Below are 24,063 nucleotides of genomic sequence, written 5' to 3'. Positions count from 1 at the left end.
TTACAGGTGGGATTACAGGTGGGGTTACAGGTGGGATTACAGGTGGGGTTACAGGTGGGATTACAGGTGGGGTTACAGGTGGGATTACAGGTGGAATTACAGGTGAGGTTACAAATGGGGTTATAAATGGGGTTACGGGTGGGGTTATGGGTGGGATTACAGGTGAGGTTACAGGTGGGATTATAAATGGGAATACATTTAGGGTTACAAATGTGGTTATAGGTGAAGTTAAAGATGGGGTTATAGATGTGCACTACCAGGCATGGCTCTCAGCCTGACTCTTCAGTGAGGCAGTCAGAAGAACAATGTCATACAAGAGCAAAACTTTGACAATAACCATAATCTAACTGCTGGTATCTTTACTCTTGAACTTTGGTGTTTGTGTCTGTATCTATGTACCTGTATGTCTGTGTGCCTGTGTGGCTGTATGCCTGTACCTGTGTGCCTGTGTGTCTGTGTGTCTGTGTGCCTGTGTACCTGTGTGCCTGTGTGCCCGTGTACCTGTGTGTCTGTACCTGTGTGCCTGTGTCTGTGTGCTTGTGTGCCTGTGTACCTGTGTGCATGCATATGTGTGTCTGTATACGTCTACCTGTGTGCCTGTGTGCTTGTATACCTGTACCTGTGTGCCTGTGTGACTATACCTGTGTGCTTGTATGCCTATACCTGTGTGCCTATGTACCTGTGTGCCTATGTGTCTGTGTGACTATGTGCCTGTGTCTGTATGCCTGTTTGCCTGTGTACCTGTGTGCCTGTGTGCCTGTTTACCTGAGTGCCTGTGTGTCTGTACCTGCGTGTCTGTGCCTGTGTGCCTGTGTGTCTGTGCCTGTGTGCTTGTGTGCCTGTGTACCTGTATGCCTGTGTGCCTGTGTACTTGTGTGCCCGTGTGCCTGTGTGTTTGTACCTGTGTGCCTGTGTCTGAGTGTCTGTACCTGTGTACCTGTGTGCCTGTGTGTCTGTGCCTGTGTGCCTGTGTACCTGTGTACCCGTGTGCCTGTACCTGTGTGTCTGTGCCTGTTTGCCTGTGTCTGTGTACCTGTGTGCTTGTGTACTTGTGTGCCTGTGTACCTGTGTGCCCATGTGCATGTGTACCTGTGTACCTGTGTGCCTGTGCCTATGTACCTGTGTGCCTATGTACTTGTGTGCCCGTGTGCCTGTATGTCTGTACTTGTGTGTCTATACCTGTGTGCCTGTGTGCCTGTACCCATGTGTCTGTGCCTGTTTGCCTGTGTCTGTGTGCCTGTGTACTTGTGTGCCTGTGTACCTGTGTGCCTGTGTATTTGTGTGCCTGTACCTGTGTGTCTGTGTACCTGTACCTGTGTGCATGTGCCCCTGTGTGCCTGTGTGCTTGTGTGCCTGTGTACCTGTGTGCCTGAGTCTGTGTGCCTGTGTCTGTGTACCTGTACCTGTGTGCATGTGCCCCTATGTGCATGCAGGTGCAGCCTTAGGCAGCCTCAGGAACCCTCCATCTTGATTGTTGAGACGGGTCTCTTGCCTGGAGCTCAGGCAGCCGAACTGGCTGGCCTGCTTGTCTGAGGGATCCATCTGGCTCTGCCTTCCTAGAGCAGGGATTACAAATGTGTGCTATCCATCGCACTGGGTTTTTTACGTGGATGGGTAGGATCAAACCCAGGTCCTCACATTTGTGGAACAAGCATGTTACCGGCTGAGCCACCTCCCTCACCTGTTTTGAGGTTTTAATGAAGTAAAGGGTTTCTGAACACAAACATGGTGGTGATGTAACGTGTGGGCGGCACATGCAGCACAGGCAGCCTGTGGGTAGGAAGGGGTCCAGAACTGGGTGGGACAGAGCTGGGAAGGACGGGGTCCTCTTCACAGGACTCTGGTTAGTTACTCTGGAATTTTCCACTTAGTGTTGCTGATCCATCACTGGCCTGGATGACTCAAACCACAGCGGAGCTGCGCATAGGGGAAGATCAGTTTATTATTATTCTTTTCTGGCTGAAGCAAGGACAAGTTTGGGTTCCTCACATGGCTAGGAAGGACTTGATGCCAAGAATACCCTCGGGAGTCCTGCAGCCTAGTGACAGGATATTGCCCATGGTAAGGTACAAAATCATTTGTTTATGAACAGTACCGTGAGCTAAGAGCTAGGTCTGGGTGACCCATAGCCCAAGACCACCTCCCACCTAGGGACTTCTACAAATGACTCAAGGTCCAACTCAAATATTCCCACACCTATGAGTGAATTTGCCAAATTCCTCCCAGGGATCCTTCCTGTGTTCTTATATGGTCTCCTCTGGCCTCCATGTGGACCCGGGCAGGGTCCTGTGACTCCCTCAGCTGTCACCGAGCATAGGGGAAGCTTTGGATGAGCCTCTGCTTCAGGTAGGGACCTTGTTTGACTGGGTGACTTCTGTTGTGCTGGGCCAGGGGCGTTGCTGAATAGCCTCTGTCGTCTGTGGATGATGTAATCGTACTATCTCCAGAGTCGGGCTGGCTCGGTCATACATTAGAAGGTCTGGACGTCTCTCGAGGAAGCAGAGTGCCACCCCACCCCCTGTAACCCCGTTCCTCCCGAAGAGAGACCCAGCTGCAAGGACACAGCCAGGGTCAGCTTGACATGGGTGAGGGTGAATTTTTTACTTCTCTGTGGCTCCCTGGAGTTTCCCCTGGAACACAGATGCTGCACTGGCCCTGTGTGCCTTGTCAGAAGGACACGCTGGCCCTGTGTGCCTCGTCAGAAGGACACACTGGCCCTGGGTATCTCACTGGAACACAAGGCCCCAAATAGCTTCACGGGGCCAGACCCTAGTGCCAGCCGCTCGCCAGCTGGGCTCCTGTCTCTTCACTGTGTATCTTGTTTTTGTCCTGGAGAGCAGATAGTCTAAAGGCTGGAGGCTCTGAGCCTTTGCCTTCAACCTTCTGGCCTTTAGACACCAGTGAGTCCCACCTTGGACCACCCCTGTGCTTGTCTGGAACAATCTTGGTCTGTTTCTGCATCTGCTGCAGCGAAGGCCTCCCCCCCACCCCACCCCCAGCATGGAATTTTCCCAGTTATTTTTAAATAAGTCCCGTTTTATTTGTGCTTAGAATTCAGATAAGAACCACCAGCCTCGCACAGATGCGAAGCCCAAGCCGTGAAAGGCACAGCCATGGCAGCCACCGCCACGTCGTGTCTCTCCCACACTCAGGCGCCCCGGCTGCTGGTGAAGAAAAACGTCCCGTTTTTCACATCTGAAAAAGCTACATGAGGACACGGGTCTCCAACAGACAAGATGAGCCTCTCTGGAGAAAGCCAGGGATGGATGCTTCTGAGAGCTCAGCGGGAGTGCTCTGAACTGCATCTGCTCATTCTGATTGAAAATATGTTAAAAGAAAAAAAAAATTAAACCAAAGACCTCACCGAGTGACTCAATTATAAACCCTAGAGGATGAAGTCCTTCACACATCCCCCATGGGATTTCGCTCATACCGTGAGCAGGATGAAGTCTCATGTCTCCAGGTGTTGTCGGAGAGGGTGTACCAGTTAGCTACCGCTGCATAACAAGCAAGTCCCAAACCACTGTAGCTCATGATGACCGTTCATTTTCGCTTCAGGCCTGCCAGGCACTTCTGATGACTTAGGCAGGCAGTGTTCCACAGACTTCCTCACACATCTGTGGGAAGCTGGTGGGTGGGCAGAGGTTGGCTGAACCGGGCAGTGGGTATTGGCTCCATGTGGCTTCTTCTCCAGCAGGGCTAACTCAGATTTGTTCATATCCCAGGGTCTGGGTCCCTGGCCACAAAGCAGAAGGAGGCCGCGTGTGTTCAAGCTGTGGCTTTGGAAGTGGCTCTGGTACCAGGAGTGAGAAAATAGAGCCTGTCTCTTTGTGAGAGGATCTGTGAAGTCACATGGAGCGCTTCATGATGTATGAATTCATGGATAGACAGGGGGAGGGAGAGTCCATGCTGGGTGGGTATCAGTCCTGAGGTGCAGCCTGGCGGGGCAGGGGGGGGCTCGAGCTGGATTTGAGGCTGGTGTGTGGGCTCGTGGGCTTGGCTAGGGACCAGAGCCGCAAGCTATGCAGTTCAAAGAGGACCGAGCTGAGCTCACTTATGTCCAGTTGCATGATCAGCTTCATGGGGACCTGGCCAGGAACAGCCTGCTCCTGTCTCCTTCTTGACTAGGGATTGTTGGTCCCGGTGGCTCAGGAAACCCCCTGCCCTGACCGTGTCAGAATCTAAGGCCACACAGAGAATCATCCTAACCTAGCTAGGAAAGAAGCTACAGATCAGGAAAGCGGTAGAGAGGTCAGGATGGTTGACAAGAAGCAAATGGTGGAAGATGACAGAGGGATATAAAGAAGGCATGGGGCTGAAGGCTGGGTCTGGAATAGAGCCTGACTTTAGTCTACTCAAGTTCAAGAGAAAAACGATCATGGAGCCTGAAGTCTATGTACCTGCTCCCATGTGCTTGGCTTAAGGGCTCAGGAGTTCAAGGGAATGCAGCATTCTGGAATGATCCACATACCAAACACACTTTACCACAGAGGTGCCCTGTGCGCCTCTGCCTCTCTGGAGAAAGCTGTATATAATAGAAAGGACCCTTGGTACACCCCAGTAGAAGGTGCCTTAGTGGGGAGGTCTGAGGCAGTGGGGGCTCCTGGGACGGCTAGGATGGCTTTATGTCCTGGCTCTCATCTGTGCACCTCTCTCTCTCTCCAGAGGGAGGGACCAGCCCGTGTGTGGGTGAGTCCTGTGCATACAACCTTCAGCTGCCTGCCCTCAGAAGCCAGAGTTTGTAGGTTTCCAAGGACCCGGGGGGCTGTGGAAGCTGGGCCTCTCTTACAATTTTCTTCAGTGTCGGGCTCAAATCAGACTTGCATTTCTGCTTGACCGCGAGTTATTTAAGGATTTGGATGTCTTTGATTGCCCATATCTGGGACTGTCACAAGACCTCAGGTCTCTGGACTCTGTGGTTGCCCCAGAGAACACCAAAACCCTGATGATCTGTGTTTCTTCTGTTGGACGAGTCTGGGTTGCATTTATTCCAGGCTGGCCCGGCTCTGCCTCCTGCCCATCTGGGAAGACAGCCAGCTTGTAGTCTGAGGAAGCAAGGGTGCTCTGGGGCCAGGTGGAGGGACAGCAGGGTACCGGGTGCTTATTTTTAGGAGCTTGTGGGTACCGCTGCCCACGCCGGGTGGACAGGGACCCCTGAGCCGTCCTTGTGCCAGGGGAACGTATCTTGGCACTGGTCAGAGCTGCAGATGGCTGCCACCCCAGTTCTCTCGGATGCTGGTCTTGCCCCAGCTCCTCTCGTCTCTCCAGGTCTAGAGAGAAGGACGTGGGTTGCTGGCCTGTTCTGGGATCCGGAGCCAGCTCTGCCACAAGGCAGAACTGATAAACTACAAGACGTGTGTAGGACCTCAGCTGTCAACACACATTATCACCTTTAAGTCTACTGGTTCAGGAAGGGTTCAGAGAGTGATGCTGTAAACACACGCCTTCCTCCACCACAGGTAATATTTCGGTGGCTTTTGAATTTAAGTTTTCTGGTTGAGCAATATATTTTTACATACACAACCGACATCAAGGACCTTGTGGATGGGGTTCCCACTTGCTCGTGCCTTGCCCTGCCTGTCTGTGGGTGGAAATGAAGAACCCGCATCTTGCCTTCTCCCTCCGGGAAGCACGGCTTCCTCATGGATGGGACTGGGGTCTATTTGTGGTACCTGGTCCTGCAGTGACCCTGTCTCCAGGGACCCAGTGACCTGCCTTAGGTTTGCAGTGGCCACCTTCAGGCCCACAGTTCCCAGTATGTGTGTTGCTCTAAGTTAGGCCCAGAAGCCTAATTCTTAGAAGTCCAGGGTAACCGTGAGAAGCTGGACGTCTGCTTTTGCCCAAACCACTCCTTGGTTTTGATGGAGAATCTGCGACAGAGATGGCTGGAATGGAGGTGGCACCGCTCTGTGGCATGGGGTGGCACTGCTCCGTGGCTCAGCGCATTGAGATGTTGCTGTTGCAAAATACCCGGCAAAAGCAAGTTAAGGGGATGAGGGTTTGGGAGCAGTTTGTCATCGTGGGCAGTCACGGCTGCAGGAGTTAGAGGCTACTCGCCACACTACACCCACAGTCAGGAGGGAGGGAGGGGTGGCAAAGGAGGGGGAGGGGAGGAGGAAGGGAGGGGGCGGAGGAATGCTGCTGTGCAGTTGGCTTTCTGTTTTTTATTCAGAGTGCTACCCCAGCTCGAGGCATGGTGCCGCCCACATTCAGGGTGGCTCTTCCCTTCTCAATCAAGGCAGAGATTTGTCTCCTAGGTGATCTGAGATCCTGTTAAGTTGACAATCGAACCACCGTGCTTAGGTTCCACAGGCTTGGATAATTCCTTCCGCACTCCTCAGGCCCCCAGGGTCTAAGTTTGGGGCTCTCGAGGAGCCCCTCCAGGCCGCCCCCATCAATGCCCGGATGTGTCATGCCCCAGCTAGGTTGGGGGAGGATTAGAGGAGCTAGAAGCCCTCTATACCAGGTGGACATTGTCAGTCCCTGGGCTTTTAGCCCAGTGGGGTGGCTCCAGGCAGCAGGGGTTTTGTGAGAATGCAGGGATTCCAGCAGACAGGAGTTGGGGACGAGGAGGAGTATGCTAATCAGTGGTCAGTCCTCCAGACCTCAGCGCCCACACAGAAAGTGAAATGAGGTCCTTGCCCTTCAGGGAGACCCCTGAATCTGGGCCATAGAACAGTCTGGGGGCTCAGCAGACCTGCCCAGGAGGCGGACCCCCACAGAGGGACTGCTTTACAGCTGTCTCCCTCCCACGGTCTCCCTTTATCCCTTCCTTTACCATTCTCCAGTGTGATTAATTCTTTCTGGTGAAGCAGCATCCTTGTGTGTGTGTGTGTGTGGGGGGGGAAGGGTTCCTACTTCCTACTGCCCTGCTTCCTACCTCTGGCCTCTTGAGAGAAGAAAGGGACCCTCGTTTTCCGTGAGTGGGAATCTCCCAGGGCTTGGCCCAGCAAATCTACCAGGAAAAAAAAAAACCTCAGAGGAGGGCAGAAAGGGAGGGAGGCAGGTTATGCAAGGGAGGGGAGGAAAGGGCCATTTTGGAGGAGGATGGGAGGGTGGAAGTAACCACTCAGCTCAACAGGGTCGTGTGCAAACAGAGGCTGAAGGCCTGAGTCATTGCATGGAGATGTGGCTCTTGGGCCGTCCACATCAAGTGGCCACAGCTGTGAAGTGATGGAGAGGCCTGTTAAAGAGACAGATGCCAGAGCCGCCCACCAGGGAGGTGCCTTAAAAGGGCCTCTCTTCTCAGCAGTCCAGAGAGAGGCTTGGAGCTCTAGCTTCCTGGGCTTGGCTAGAGAGCCCCACTAATGGTATCTGGAGCCCTTGCACTTCCCCATCCCGAACATGGCGCTTGGGCTGGGCAGGGCACCACCTTTACTGAGCCCAGCTTGGAAGGCCTCCTTCCCCTCCTTCCCTTCCCCCATCATAGCTTTGGCTGTGCTAAGACTCATCGAGCTCACCAAGTATCTGTCTGTAGACACTCACGTCTCTGACCCTGCCAATGATCGGTCCCTCTGATGAGGACGAGGAGGACTGTGTGGAGGCCCTTTTGTACCTCAGTGACTAGCTGAGGCATGGAGCTTATCCTTCAGCTAATGTTCAGACATGATGGCAAGGGTGCTGTGTGCAAACTGCTTCCGTGACAAGATGTCTCTGGGGAGGGGCCTGTCTGGGGAGTGGGTATGTGGCCTCTGCCCGTTGGAGTCTTTGCACACAGCTCTTAGCAGGGGCACCAAGGTTGCAGGGTGCACGTGCTTGAGCGGAGGATGTCCCTTGCTGGTATCCAGGGTTGCTCCTTTCATGGATGGTCAGGGCAGGGGTTAGATTATGGGTTCCTCCTGGGGCAGCCCGGATGGCAGAATGAGACCAGTGGCTTGGGCAGAGAGCAGAGAAGGGCCTAGCACCAGGGTTTTTTGGGTTGGACTCTGTTCTGGGGGCTAGAAAGGGAGGCTTGAGTGCCATACAGCAAGGTTCCCACATATGTTATCCCTGGACACATTTGCTGCACCCTGATGCCCGACTCTTGTTTGACATGACCCAGTGAGAATCAGCGAGATACTGATCAGGGCCCGAGAACTTAATTAAAGCTCTACATCACAAATGTAAGGCTCCGGGCTTAATGCGATCTGATAAAATTATTCGGATACACTTCAATTTCAATCTTGGATTCTGAGGCAGCAGAGAGAAGCTCATGCAGAAGGGGAAGAGAGAGAGAGAGAGAGAGAGAGAGAGAGAGAGAGAGAGAGAGAGAGAGAAAGAGAAACATGGCCTCTGGTAGGATCTGCGATCGATTGATTGTCCCTGGCCCGGGAGGAAGATCCTGATCTACACTGTTAGGATTGGGATGTGAAGTGTCCCCTGCAGGCAGGGTCATGTGCATGAACGCTTGGTCTCCAATGGTGGTGCTGTGGAACCTTTGAGGCACAGGGAGTAGCTGTCAGAAAGAGGGCACTTAGGTTGAACCTGTGAAGGTTTTGCCCCTTCTGCTTCCTGACCATGGTGATTGCCTCCGCTCCCAGGCATGGGAATCCTTCTGAAACCATGAGCCAAGTTAATCTCTACTTCCTTTTTAGTTACTGCTGTCGGGTACTCGGTCCCCGCAATATATAAATAAATGCCACAGGATAGAGAGTAGCTGGCAACCTAGGGACAAACAGGCAGAGAGATTGGCTCACAGCCTGTCCTGCCCAGGCCTTCTGGAGCAAGGTTGGAACTTGGCCCTGGAATCAGGTACACAGTTGGGTGTAGGTTCTGAGGCCAGGGCCTGGTTTTGCTGTTTCCTGCTTTCAGGAGGCCATGATGAATAACAGCGTCTCCCAAGGATCCAGGACCTGGGGGAGACCTGGGGTTTCTTCAGTTCTCTGTCCCAGGGAGGGTGAGGGCCAGGCTGACCACAGGTCAGTCTTGGTGCGTGGGGCCAGATGCTTCAGGATTGGGACTTTTAGGTGTCCCCAAGGATATGCTGGCCGGTATCGGAGGGCTTAGGGACCCGTGGCAGCCATCAGTGTTGGGGGGCACATCACTGAGACAGACCTACATTGAGGCCACTGAAGGCATGCATGCTTTGAAAGTCCTGATGCTGCAGTAGCCAGTATGGACAAGGCAGACTGGGCATTTCTTCACCCACCCACCCACCCACCCACCCACGATCTACTCATTGTCCATTTGTCTGCTTCTCTATACAAAATCCATTCTCAGACCTTGGCTGCCAGAGCGTGTTGTGTGTAGTGTGATGTTTGCAACAAGCCTCCCTAGGCAGCAGTAAACCGGCCCCCAAGTGGACTGCAGAATGAACTATACTGGCATAGTATGCAGCACAAGTGCAAGCCAGGCCTCGTGTCCTTGCTGGCCGATGCCCCCTGTCGGCGAGAGATCGTTCTGGTCTAGAGCTAGGCAGTGGATATGACCCATGTGTCCACAAGAGATTACTGGAGAGGAAGGATGTGGTCCCCACACAGTAGGGTACATTCAGCCTGGGAACAAGGACCCCCAACACCTGCTACTGTGGGCGTGACTCTTGAGGACTCCCAGAAGGAAAGGAGGCTCCAGGCAGGTGATGAGCGTTGGGACATCAGAGCCAAGAGAGTGGGCTCTGTTCCTGGTGTCCTGTGTGGTGTCCACAGGCTCAGATACCTGGTTCACTGTGGTCCTTCTGTCTGCCTCCTCAGTGGCTGGTTCATTCCACTCAGCTTTAGGGGGACAGGGGAACAGTATGCGTGATGCCACCATGACAGGCAGGTCTGGTGGTGCCACCATGGCCGTAAGCTGACAGGGAGATCTGGGAATCTGTTTGGCTTCAGTCTGCTGTGAGCCCCAGCTCTTCCTCTGGTCCACAGTGCTTGTTCCAGGACTCTGGGGTGCCAGAGTCCTTGCTGCTTCCTACCCACCCCGAGGGTCCTGCTGGAGTTGTCAGCATAGTTTGGTCACTGTTAGTAGATGAGAGACCACGCCAGACACAGCAGAGAGGGCTTAGTGTGGGACCATTCCAATAGGAGTCTGCTCACCATCCACCACACAGAAGCTGGTGAGCAAGCAGATGAGGATACTCTAGAGACAGGGCTGCAGGGCTGTCACCTCCCTCCTGATCATTGTGGCTTCTGATGACTGGATAGAGACACAGTTGGCAGAGTTATTAGGGTGACACAAAGCTTGGAGAAGTGTGTGTGTGTGGGGGGGGGCTGTTCAGATACGATGTCTCAGTGTTTCCCATTGCTGTGAAGAGACACCATGACCAAGGCAACTCTTTTTATAAAGGACAACATTTAACTGGGGCTGGCTTACAGGTTCAGAGGTTCAGTCTGTTATCATTATGGTGGGAAGCATGGCAGCGTTCAGGCAGGCATGGTGCTGGAGAAGCTGAAAGTTCTTGTTCCGAAGGCCAACAAGAGACGACTGAATCTCTCAGGCAGCTAGGAGGAGGGTCTCAAAGCCCACCCTGACAGTGACACACTTCCTCCAGCAAAGACACACCTCCTAATAGTGCCACTCCCTGGGTCAAGCGGATTCAAACCACCACATATGGGATCTGAGTAGTCTCAGCAGTCAGAGCATGAGGCTGAGTGAGGTGCGGCCAGGAGAACTGGATCAGAGGTGGCTCTGTTTGCATGGCAGTAAAGCTGAGCTTTCCAAGCCGGCTCACTGGATGTCACGGGATGTAGGCGATGAGCGAGCCAAGCTTGGGGTAGCAGCGTGGCAGTGCCAAGCCCGAGTGGCCTACACTGCACGAGGGGAATCACTCAGCAGTCAAGATAGGACTTCCTCGTGAAGGACTGCATCAGGGTCCTGTGTTCAGAGCTGTGTGCCCCACTTCCAAAAGGCCCTTTGAGTAGCCAAGCCAGACTCCAAAGTGAGTTCTCCAGCCAGAAATTCTGCTAGATGTATCCTCTGCCAGTTATAGAACTTCTTTATGATTATAGTAAATATTTTCTTTTTTTTTTTTTTTTTTTTCTGAGGAGCAGAGGAAGCACAGGCAAGGATGGAGACAGGAGCCCGAGGCAGCCGTAACCTTAATCTTCCCACCAGGAGACAACATTTTGGTACATTTCCTACCAGTCTTTAAAAAAGAATCCATATTTTAAAATAAAATAAGGACGATCTTTATATATAGGCTGCGCGCTGTCTGCTCCTCACTCAGTATTGTATGCGAGCGTCCCTCAGCATTAAAGCACCCAACCAAAGCCGTTTTCAGAAACTGCAGACTGGCCCGTCCCCGCCGGTGTTGAGAAAATCCATAATCTGCTTCCTGCATGTTGCAGGCAGCCACAGTGTGCTGTCCCTGGTCAGGGGGTCGGCTTCCTGCTTCATGACAGTTGCTCTGTGCCTGACTGAATTGTAGGGTCAGTTCCTGGAGCTAGTCCTCCGTGGGCCAGAAGCACCAAGCCCAGACTCCTGGATAGTCGGCTGAGGTATCTGTCGGGTGAGGAGACTGCCTCCTCACCCACACATGTGCGTCCCTGAGGCTGGTGAATGATTCCTGTTCTTCAGGCTCCATCTTTGCTGACTCTGCCAATGGAAAGGCCACCAGGCACGGGCGGCTCTTGCATTTCCTCGATTGTCACAAAACGTTGTGAATTCCTTGGTTGTCCCTTTGTTTAGTTGGTGTCTATCAGAATGGTTTTCCTTCTGGGCCTGTCCTCTTGGGGCTGGGTTTGCCGAAAGGGGCGGGGGAGCTGTGTCCTTTACCAGCCCACTGAAGCTACCGTGCAGAAGGTAGAAGTCGGTTTCTTGTATCAGACGGTATCCTGAAGCCGGTGTGCCCAGTTTGAATTCAGGCCCCTGCCCTTGGCATGCACGATCTAGAGGGGGCCCTGGCTCCCCTTCTGCTCAGGGCTGAGCACCTCGATGGGAGACTTGAGAAGAACTCAGACCCACGGGCGCAGAGTTGGTTGTTTGTGCTCATTGGATGGTGTGTGGTGTTCTTAGCTCTAGGATTCCAGGTTCCCCCCTTCTTTGTGTGAGTGATTTTAGGAATCTAGGGAGGACACAGCTTCAAACTCTGTCCTCTGCTCTGCCCAACAAGAGTGTGAGTGACAGTTGTGATAGACAATCCAGTACTGAAAGGCACGGTCGGTCCCTGCCAGGAAAGGCAGGGCGGCAGGAACCCCGGTACGAGCCCACAGAACAATGGAGCAGTTTGACTCCAAAGGAAAGAGCTGACCTCAAAATCCAGGAGGAAGACTGAAGAGCAGCACAGGGGACATCCTCCTTCTCTCGTGCACAGAAAGGAAGCCGATCTCACCAGTAATCAAACCCTTAGCAATTTAAACAGCGACACACCCACTCTTCCAAATTGCCAGCCAGAAATGCCAACAGAGGGGCTGCCAGGCACCCTCTAGGGACCCAGACATCCTGTAGGTCAATTGAGTAGTCTGAGTGGTAGCTGCCCAGGTTTCCAGACTAAGGGGGTGGAGTTCAAGGCAATGGGGACAGCTGGGAGCTAAGGCAGTGGGGGGCTGGGGCAGTAGGAGGATAGGACAGCAGGGGGTGTAGATCAATGGGGTGCTAAGGAAATGGGAATCTGGAACAACAGGGGCTTGGGACAGTGGAATTTTAGAGCATCAGGAATTGGGGCAGTAAGGGTCAGGTGCCCCGAGAGCTTAGGACTGGGGGGGGGGTGTCAGGAGCCCAGAGGACTGGGGAGTGGGGGGTCAGGAAGCAGAGAGGAACTGGTGTAAACAGGGGTGTAGGCAGTGGGTGCTGGCACAGTGCCCTTTCTTTGCAGCCTGAAGTGTGGTGTTCCTCCTTCTGCTCCATGGGCCGTCGCCCAGGGTCAGTCTGCTCAAAGCCCAGCCACAGGCCTGTCCCCCTCTCCCTTCTCACTGAACATTCCTCGGAGGTTTTTGATCTTTTTTTCAAGGACCCATTGACTACGTTGCCCACATTTTAAATGTCTTTCTGTTGCGGTGGTTTCTAAGGGCTATTGATCCAGTTGGCTTGTTCTCAGACATGCTTCAGTATTCCTGAAGGGCTGCCCATGCCACCACTGCCCTCTGCTGTTGCACAGGGGCCAGCAGAGAGAGACCATGAGTGGTCTGCAGGTCCCCATCTGGCTGTGATTTCACCAGGCAGGTGGGAGGCCGGCATGGAGCAGAGTCACACTGCTCAGGGCCAAGAGACATGTGACTCAGCAAGTTCCTGTTGGATGCTGGGGAGCAGTAACCTGGATCCTAACGTGGCCCTTACCTGGCCCCTCACCTGACCTTTCACCTGGCCCCTCACCTGACCTTTCACCTGGCCCCTCACCTGACCTTTCACCTGGCCCCTCACCTGACCTTTCACCTGGCCCTCACCTGTCCCCCACCTAAACTCTAATTTCCATCCTTACCTGGGCTCTGTTCTGGATCCCTCACCTGCATTCCCCATCTGCCCCCTCACCTCCACTCCCTCCATCCATGACTCACTCCATTTGGCATCCTGTTCCTCTGAGAGGGGCTGCCAGGAGAAGAGTGCCCTGAGGCCCTCCCTGGACTTTGCCCAGAGCCCCTGACACTGGGGCGGCCCCGTCGCAGCCCTGTGGTGTCTCTTGCTGAATGTGTATTTTCAGAAGCTGTGGGGGACGTCATGTGTATAAAATTAGCCTTGCCTTGTTGGCCCCTTTCAGGCTAATTCAGAGTGAAATGTTTTAGCAGTGGTGGGCTGATTCTACAGGAGAACAAGAGCTAATTAAATTCCCCCTGACCATCCAGCAGTAAATTATTTATATCCAGACAGATGCAATCTAATCTGCAGCATCCAGCTTGGCCCAGCATGCCGCCTCCCACTTGGAATTTCAAGGGGAGAGGAATAAAACGGAGTGGAGTCAAGTACTCAGGGGGAGGTCATGGAGGAGGGAGAGCTAGGAGCCTGGCTCCTCTGTGGACCCTGACAGAGAGGAAGCTGAGGGCGCGGCCAGCTCGGGCTTCCCACTTTGGGGTTCCGGAAGCCTTGGCCTCTGCGCCATTATTTGAAGATAGCATGGAAACGTAAAGAATTCCTAGGCTGCTGGTCTTTTTGACAGAATCTTAGCTGTTGTTTTAGGAGGCGAGGTGGGGATAATCTCGTTAATAATCTTGCTAACCTACATGACCCAGTCTTCGTGTAAAATCCCACGGTGGCACTTGGTGGCTGCCAGATTGCATCTGGGAATGCATTAATTCACTCTGTTGCATGTCTAGCCCAGGACTCATGGAACTGGACTCCTCCCTACAGGACCAGAGGCTTGCTTCCCCTGCCTTGCCTCGCCCGGGTGTGGCCGGGACACTGGGCCTGACAGGAATGAGTCTCCTTTTCCTGAGAGGAGCAGGGATGAGCCGGCAGTCTGGGAGGATGCCTGTGCCGTGACCCAGTTGAGGTGTCTGTTTCTGGAACTCTGTACCATAGGACACTTGTCATAGACACAACCAGCCATCAGCCGCAATAGTGACACTGTTAAGGTAGACCAGATGAATGTTTAGTGCCTTTTTAGGTGGGGTCTAAGGTTGGTCTCTTACTCCTGACTTTGGGGACTCTCCCGGTCTGCCTGTCACTGAATCTAGAGTGGTATTCTCTGCTTACCTCTGCCCTCTGGAAGTGTCTGATACAGGTGTGGGGCCGCAGGGCAAGGCCACCCGACCAGTGTCTTGTACACCACAGGCCTCCTTCTCTTCCTAGACTCCCTACCAGGCTCTAGATCTGCAGCCCCGAGGCCACTTTGAGGTCTTAGGGAAATGTGACCAAGTCCTAGTGAGGCACAGGGAAATGATTTTTTTAAATGGTGAAAAGGCTTAGGAAGACTTAGTTGTCCTAGGGAAATCTTGACTGAGGCTCTGGCCTCCTAAAGCATTTGGGGACTACTCTCTTAGAATTATTGTCACAGCTTAAGGTATTGCTCAAGCCTTTCTTTGGGGACAGAGTTGTTTTTGGGGGGATAGTGATGTACCACTTGTCCCTGTCTAGGGGGAGATCTGTCTGTCCAGAGTCAGCTGGACCCCAGGAACCCATTCATTCATCTCATCAAGAATGGTCTTGGAAAGCATTTCATCCCCCTGAGCCTCAGTTCTGCATCTGTGAAGTGGGTTGATCCCATTACCCAGGGCTGTTAAGATGATGAACAGCTGGGGTGAGACATTCTCAGACACTGTGCAGTGCTAGGCCCGAGCCAGGTCAACATCTACAACCTGTTGATCTGGCAGTGCTGCTGGACGGCAGGGTAGCATGAGTTACAGTACCTGACAAGTGTCCCCTTCCTGGTGAGGCTGGGCTACAGTGATGGCTTCCAGAACCTGCTTAGACGAGAAACTGGCCCTTCAGTCACTGGCGTACCCGTTGTTTGATGTTACTGGACACAGCAAAGCCAAGTGGATAGCTGCCATTCATTAGCCATGTGCTATTCCTTGTGAAGACAGTGATGTAAGCACCAGAGTACTGGTTCCAGGCAGTTCTTGGGACATCATCAGAAAGAAGTAGAGTGCCTGCTTAGGCACTCCACGGCCAATTTGTCTATCTACTTCTCTATCCGTCTATCTAACCGTCTATCTGTCTGTCTATCTATCTATCTATCTTTCCATCTATCTATCTACCCATCTATCATCTATCTATCTATCTATCATCTATCTATCTGTCTATCTATCTATCTGTCTGTCTGTCTGTCTGTCTATCTATCTATCTATCTATCATCTATCATTATTAATCTATCTTTGCATTGAGTCATCTACTATGTATCTATTATTAATCTATTTATTGATCTATTATTAATCTGTCTCTCCCTCTATCAATAATCTATCTTCCCATCTTCCTATCTACCCATCTACTATCTATCATCTATCTAATCTCTCTCTCTCTCTCTCTCTCTCTCTCTCTCTCTCTCTCTCTCTCATTAATCTATCTTTCCTTCTACCCATCCATCCACCCTATCAGCACACCTACCCATCCATTCATCCTTCCATCTATCCACCCATTTCCTTATTCACTAAATCACTCACCTGCCATTTACAATCCACCATTTACCACCCATCCACCCATTCACTCCCTTATCTGCTTAATCACCCATTACCCATTAACCCATTCATCTGCCCACTCATCTGCCCTCCACCCACTCTCTCATATTCTGTCCATACACACATCCATCCATTTTTCATCCCTCTATCAACAATCCATCCACTCACTTGCCTTTCATCCATTCTCCTATCCATCTGTCTGTGTCTGTCCACCAATCAATCTATCTGCTCATCTACCTCTTACAACCCACCTACTTTCCATTTATAATCAATTTATCTACTTACCTACCATTCACCCAATCAGCCTCGTGTCTGTTCGTCCGTCCGTCCATCCATCCATCCATCCATCCATCCACCCACCTGCCCATGAATCCATCTATCCTTCATGAAATCAAGTAGTACATAGTTCATGATAAGTATTAATTTAGGCTCCAGAGACAGCAATAAGATAAAACAAACATCAAAAAAACCACCCAAACAAACAACAGGATCCCTCCTCTCCTCCCTCCTCTCCTCTAGTAAGAACTGAGCTGGTCCAGAAGGGATTAAACTCCATCTGGATGCTGCTGCCCACTCTAGGGCTACATGTCCAGGAGAAGCTAGCCAGTTTCTAAGGATCTAAAGGTGAGGGGCTCCAAGATCTTTACAGATGATAATCAGTGAGTGGCCATTGTGTGAGCTTTGCCAACCCTGAGGCAGACTCAGCCTCTAGGCTTCTGTAGCCCATCCCTGTCCTGTGCTGCCCTCTGCCAGCTTCCTTGCCATGCAGCCTTGGACTCAGCCCCCTGCCTCACACTGTGTGCCTTCTCTCAGAAGGCTCATGGCGCCTCAGCGCCTCAGTGGTGTTCCGTGGGGCTTGAGAATGTGGCTAACGGAGCAGCTGACCTAGTCCCCAGGGTTGGGAGTGGTTACTGCCGTTCCAGTAAATTTCCAAATGTGTAGGACTGGTGCTTCTCCTCATCTGGAGCAGCAAGCACTGGGCCCATGCAGGGAAGTCTCTTCGTGCACCGTGGAGCTGGAGGCAACGTCCTATCTCTGACAAGGGCAGGGGGAAGTTCCTACAGCTCTTGGGCTTGGCTTTAGGAAGTCAGTCCTTCCCTGCATCTCGCTTCTTGTCGACCCTGTTCTACTGAAGTCAGATGTACATGATTTCTCCTGCGCTTGGGTTCTCAGCTCTTCTCTAAACTCTTCAGTGAGCCCAGATGTCCCAGATGTTCCGGATGTTTTATTTTTAGGGCCTCTCAGCACGCATGTGGACACCCAGGTGGATGCATGTGCAGGTCTATACAACACCCCACCTCCTCAGGGGTATATTTCCTGTCCCCAAACAGCCAAGCAAACACTCCATCTAGGCAGAGCATGTTCTTCTGATGGCCTAGAAGGTCATCACAGATGACCCATAAATCCTGCATCTGCCTCTTTGGGTCACCTAAGCTCAGAAAATATCCACCCCAGACTGGCTTCTCTCAGATTTGGGCACCTGGAAATTTTCTTCAAGCTGAATCTTAACATACTTGGAGCGTTTCTTTTCCCTCTGGTCATTTCTGTCCCTCCCTTGCCCCAGCACACGACTGTGGCACCTGCTTGCCACAAGACCCATTCATCATCTTCTGAATCATTACCTCAGGTGATAAAGAGATTGAGGCCTCTTGTGGAGGAACTGGATGTCCCATCATACCTAAGACACTGCTCTTGACCGTGACAGTCACCCCTTCAACCGGTGATGGCACAACAGAGGCAAATCCGGTCCAGTTTCCCAAAGGAAATCTCTCCAGAGCCTCTCAGACACTTCACCAAGTGCTAATTAGACACATGGGTGTGGGCTGATGAGCAGCTCTGACTCAGTCCAGTCTACCTTTACCTAGGTTACCAGAGCCCTCAGAGGTTGAGCTTCACCCTATAGGCTGAGGGTGTGGGATGGAGATGTGTTGCAATTAGATTCCTGTCTGTGTTTGAAATTTCTCTCTGTCTCTGTCTCTGTCTCTCTCTGTCTCTCTCGGTCTCTCTCTCCCCCCCCCGCCCCAGCATGAAGAACACCTGGCTTTGAGTACTAGCCCCTATGCTTGCTAGCTGGAATCAGTTGACCATGATGCCTGTTAGGCATGTTGGGGACAGGTATAAACAGTCTGTATTGTCTCTATTGTGGCATCTAGAGACACCTCACTGAATAGCAGCTACTGAGAGGGTCCTTCCTGTCCCTCTTCCCATTTCCATGGGGTGACTCTGTCCTGCCTTCAAGTCCTAGGGAGGTGTCACCTCATCCCCAAGGTCTGACTGATTGCTATGTTTCTTTCTTTTTAAATATTTTTTCTTACTTTGCCATTTGCAAGTACATATTGTGCTGGTATTTTCTTTATGCCTCCCATTTCATTATTAATTAGAACGATGTTGAATTAATGTGTCTTTCAGGTAGCCGTTAACTTCACGGCACCTCTAATTTGAGCTGTAGATTGCCTCCTGTCTCCCCGTGAGTGGTTTCCAATACCAACCCTTGCCCTGGCTCTCTTCTCTCTGTGTGGTCAAGTAGCTGATGACCTGAGGAGGGAAGTTGCTCTTTTGTGCCTCTGAATCTCCAAGGCAGTTCCCTGTGTGGAGTGGGTGTTCAGACGGGGTCAGAGGATCTGCGGTGAGGTCAGTTGGCCTTCCTTTGCCCTGGCTCACCATGTGACAAATGGCTGTTCTTGGCTTTTTGTTTCCTGGTCATCTTGTGGTCTTTGATGGCGCATAGTTTCCATTCCTTCCATCAGGAGGACATCTGTTTGTCTTCTATGATGTTGAATCCTGGTGACGGCACGTTAGTTGGTGTTCTTTTGTGATGTCATCATCATCACCAAGGCTGCTGCTGTTGTTTTCTGTCACGACCTCTACCAAAACCACGGTGTTATTACCACCACGATCACCCCATGACTTTCATCACTGCTACCAACATCACCACCACAATCATCATCACCGTTATGTCACCATTGACACCAAAACCACCTCTACCATAATCACAGCCTGCATCCGGATCACCACCGATATCACCTAAACCATCAAACCCACCTCCATCATCACCATGATCACGATCAAAACGACCGCTATCACTGTCAGCTCTACCACTACCACATCATCACCAGAATCATCTCTATCACTATCACAATCACTACTGCCAACATCATCACAGTCACCATCGCCACAATTACCACCGAAATCACCCATCACTATCATGACTACCATACATCACCACTTCCACCACCTCCACGACAACCATCACCTTTCATATATCACTAATGGCAGCAGCATCACTATCACCATGGTTAACACCACCATCACTGACATTAACATCATCATTAACATCAGCAGCATCAACAAGATCATCATCATCATCATCATCAGTATCATCATGAACATCATCATCATTAACATTATCATCAACATTAATGTCATCATGAACATCAATATCAACTTCATCAACATCAACATCATCATCATCATCATTACCATCGTCATCGTCGTCAACGACGTCATCACCAGCACCAGTATCATCATGAACAGCATCATCATCAACTTCATCAACATCATTATCATCATCAACAACATCATCATAATCATCAATATCAACATCTTCATCATCAGCATCATTATCAACATCTTCATTATCAACATCATCATCAACATCATTGTCAACATCATCATTATCATCATCAACATCAACATTATCATCAACATCATCAACACCATCATCAACACCATCATAATTGCTATCAATATCATCATCAACGTCATCGTTTTCAACATCAACATCATTGGCAACATCATCATCAACACCATCACCAACATCATCAGCGTCATCAACATCACCACCATCACCAATCGCCCTACCCTCCCCCACCATTGTCACATCATCCCCTCAATCTTCAGCACCCTTACCACTGTCACTTTCTCCTCCCACCACCGCCAGCCACACTCGTCCTGCTGTGACCTGTGTGAGTTCTTGGCTTCCCTTGGAAGCTTGCTTTGGAATTCTACTGCCAACGAGGGGAACACAGTGCAGCTCATAGGTTGTTTTGGGGACTGACATGGTGTGTGCCTGGGTGTGAGTCTTCAGCTGCTCCCTCCTGGAGCATAAGCTACATAAGCCAAGCTCCCGGTGGCAAGAAGCCCCAGTGGAGGACTTGGAGTGGGTGGGTGTGGCCAGCAAGCGGGAGGATAAAGACAAATGAGCTCAGGGTTTAGAAAGTTAGGAAAAGACACAAAACAAACAGAAAGACGGAACTCAGACTCACAGAAAGAGGCCCGAGCCTAAAAAGCTGCTTTCAGAGTCAGCAGGTGAACAAGGATGGCAGACCTGATCAATCGATCGATCGACTGCATCGCTTCCTGGTCCCCTGCTACCTGACAGAAGCAACTGAAGGGAGGAAGGCTCCTCCTCACAGTCCATGGTCCAGTGATGGCGGCGTCCATACCTCGGTCAGGAAGCAGAGGCAGGCGAATGCTGTCGCTGGGCTCTGCTTTTACTCAGTCAGGACGCAATGCACCCTTGGGATTCCAGGCGGCTCCTTCCCCCTCAGTTAACCATTCCTGGACCAGTGTTTCTGGAGACATCCAAAGGCAAAGGCATCAGCATCGCTGGGATTAGTCCCATCTGGGACACAGTATGGGAACTGAGGGGTCAGGAGCCACTGACCAGAACGGCCGGCCTCTGTGAGAGGAAACATTTTAAAGCTGCTCTTCTTATGCAAAGGATGAGGGTCAAGAGTCCCGCAGCGGACACAGCCTCCTCAGACAGGTCACCCTTCTGCTAATTAACTATCCCATGGCACAGCAAGAGAAGGAAAGTGGCTGCAGCATTTTCATGAAGGGAAAAGATATAATTTTATTTTATTTTTTTAATTTGAAGGCTGTACAAAAATAAAATGACAGGCGGTCTCACTTATGAATATTGATGCAACATTTTAAATAAAATGTTGTAAAGTGGGATCCAAACAGTGCGTTAAGATAATAGTTCTCATCAAAGCCCCTTCTATCACCATCGTGTCTATGCGGAGTTTATTCCAGGATTAAGAAACTGGAGTTAGGGATGGTTGTGAGCTGCCACATGGGTGCCAGGAAATGATCTCAGGTCCCCTGTGAGACCAGCCAGTGCTTTAACCACTCACTGAGCCATCTCTCCAGCCTGCTGGCTCTTTCTTGGGTGTGCAACAATGAAAATTAAGTCCGAAGCAAGGATGGCGGCTGTCACCATGGTCTCACCTGGATCCTGAAGTCTTAGCCAGCACAGCCAGGAAGAATGGCAAAGGGAGCTATGGGAAGGAGGAGGTGAGAGTCTCTGGTACTTGATACAACTGCGAAGTTGACAATTCTAGAGAAGTGATGAGAAACTAAAAAACCCAAAAGAAATCTATGTATGTATGTATGTATGTATGTATGTATGTATCCATAATCCACCATGTGTAAATGTATGTATGTACCTATCTAAAATTCATTACATAACATAGATGTATCTATGGATGTATGGATGTATGTATTCATAATCTATCATGTGTAAACGTATACATATATGTATGTATGTATGTACCTAATATCCATTACCCAGCATAGATGTATCTATGCATGTATGTATATATCACCATGCATGTGTATATTTGTATCTATATTTATATACTTTTATCTATAACCTACTATGTATGTTTGTATCTATCATCTACCTATAATTTATTATGTGTATATATGTGTGCTTACCTGTAAACATCATGCGTCTTTCTATCTTTTTGTCTATAATTTAGCATGTATATCTGTCTAACTATGTATTTAGGCATCTATCATCTATCTTTATACCTATATATCATCTATGACCTATCATGTATATCTACGTATCTATTCTCTGTTTGTATGAAACATAGCATATATGTATGTATGTATATGTATGTGTCTGTTTATTAATATCACACCATCTATGTTTCTATATATGCCTATTATCTATGTACCTACCTGTTTGTAGCAATGGTAATTAAGTGGAATACCTAGGACTGAACTCAAGAAGACTCATGCAGACTGGGTACAGACAACCAACTGCATTCCTGAAGAACAATCTATCCACCTGCAGCGACTCCCGATGAAGCACGGATTGGGAAATCCATGGCTTCCGGACAGGCAGTATAGTCATTCCACTCAGTAAATATTTCTTGACTGCCTACTAAGTTCCAGGCCTTGTTCAGGCCCTGTAGCCACAGCATGGAGAAAGCAACAAGACAAAGCACCCACACCGAGCTGGGGCTCTAACTGGACAAAGCAGACAGGAAGTCCCACCCACACCGAGCTGGGGCTCTAACTGGACAAAGCAGACAGGAAGTCCCACCCACACCAAGCTGGGGCTCTAACTGGGAAAATGATGTCATAGACGTGGTCGTTCTTGAGGAGAGTACACATCTGGGGTGCTTGGTGGCAGGGAGCATGAAGGCTGTGCCACCATGCTGTATGTGAGATGTTAATTCGATTGCTTGCTATTCAACTTTTCCTGGCTTGTGTGTTTCCTAAATGACCCCCCACCCCCAACCGAGCTGCCTGCATCCCACTCCTTGTTTAAAGAGCTTGATCGATGCCTTAACCTCTTCTCGATGCCTTAACCTCTTCAAACTATCACGTCTGTGAGGATCTGGATGTTTCTTTCAGAACATCACATTCTCCATCTTAACAGTCTTCTACTCTGTTATCTGCAAAGCCTGTTTTTTCCATAATGGGAAATCCATGGCTCCCGGACAGGCAGTATAGTCAACAGCACCCAAGGACTTGGTAGACGCTTAGGTGCCAGCATCATCCTCAAGATCTACGGACTTAAACTTTAGCATTTAAATAAGACTGTGGGCCGGGTGCTGTGGAGCTTGCCTGCCATCCTTGCCCGCAGCTCTGCGTTGGGGCTGCGCTGGGGCTCTGCATTTGAGTCTTGCGCCAATGTAATAAGTGCTTTACTGACTGAGCAGCTCCCCAGCCCCCGAGTATATGTTCTCCATGAGTGTGGTTTCCCTCTAGTCTCCTCAGGCAGCCTTCGTCGGCTGGACCACCATCCCAGGTACCTGAGACCCCTGAAGAAGGTACGCAGGCAGGCTTTGAGGGGGGCTGAAGGGGGCTCATCATAAGGACATGAGCCATTTGGAGAACAAGAGGGAGTTGTGGTCTCTCCTCTCTCTGGGCAAGATGAGTTCCTGGGGCCACAAATACAAGCTGATCTTCCACCCTGGGGCTGTGTGGGGAAGGGCGAGGGCTGTGGATGACAGGGCAGGCACCCTTGTGTCCAGCCAGTGACTGGGCTCTATCTCAGAAGTGCACGTGTCAGAGGCCTTCAAAACAAAATCTGTGAGTTGGGCCTCTTGCGGGGAGGGCATCTGGGCCATCCAGACCACCTTCCCTTCTCATGAAGATACCACGGCAGCTCTGAGGAACGCCTGCTTGCAGGGAGCCAGAACTCTGAGCAGCAACTCTGCTGAGAACTGTTGGTGTTCTGTTGTTCTTAGGGGAAGTAGGGACCAGGCAAAGAAACACCCTGTGGCTTCCAGGGCTTCTGAGCAGAGAAAGCAGGACATAGCTGGTTCTAATCGAGGGGGATGGCAAATGACATTAGTGTGACTACAGAAGGATCAGTCAGAGCCATGGAGAATGGAGGCTGGTGTATGTGTCTGTGTGTGTGGTATGTGTCTGTGTATGTGGTATGTGTCTGTGTGTGTTTATGTCTGTGTGTGTGGTATGTGTGTATGTGTGTGCGTGTAGTGTATGAATGTGTATGCCTGTGTGTGTATGTGTGTGATGGTGTGTGTATGCATGCATGATATGTGTGTATGTGGTATATGAATGTGTAAGTCTATGTGTATATGCATGTGTGTGTCTGTACCCATGTGTGTATATGTATATATGTATGTGTGTGCACATGCATTGTGTATGTATGCGTGTGTGTGCGTGTGTGTGTGTGTGTCTGTGCCTGTGTGTATATGTATCTGTGTGTGTACTGTATCTGTATGTGTGTGTATGGTGTGTCTGTGGGTTCTGGTGTGTGTGTGTGTGTGTGTGTGTGTGTGTGGTGTATGAGTGTATAAGTCTATGTGAATATGTATGTGTGTATCTGTGCCTGTGTGTATGT

General features: G+C 50.8%; 1 protein-coding gene across 7 annotated transcripts in view; it reads left to right on the top strand.

Moving 5' to 3' along the window:
- Rbfox3 (RNA binding fox-1 homolog 3) overlaps positions 1–24,063 on the top strand; it is a 425,904-nt gene that overhangs the window by 22,143 nt on the left and 379,698 nt on the right. For 5 of the 7 annotated variants that reach the window (XM_029545673.1, XM_029545670.1, XM_029545672.1 and 2 more), the window contains exon 1: positions 11,018–11,036. The exons of the other annotated variants lie outside the window; for them this stretch is intronic. The gene's annotated coding sequence lies outside the window, so the exon portion shown is untranslated. Of the gene's footprint in view, positions 1–11,017; positions 11,037–24,063 lie in introns of those variants that run through there. 7 annotated transcript variants of the gene reach the window in all.

This window comes from Mus pahari, chromosome 14 (genome assembly GCF_900095145.1).
Source record: "Mus pahari chromosome 14, PAHARI_EIJ_v1.1, whole genome shotgun sequence".
Classification (NCBI taxonomy): Eukaryota; Metazoa; Chordata; class Mammalia; order Rodentia; family Muridae; genus Mus; species Mus pahari.
Note: the sequence above shows the minus strand (reverse complement) of the source record. Positions and strands in the feature narration are given on the sequence as shown.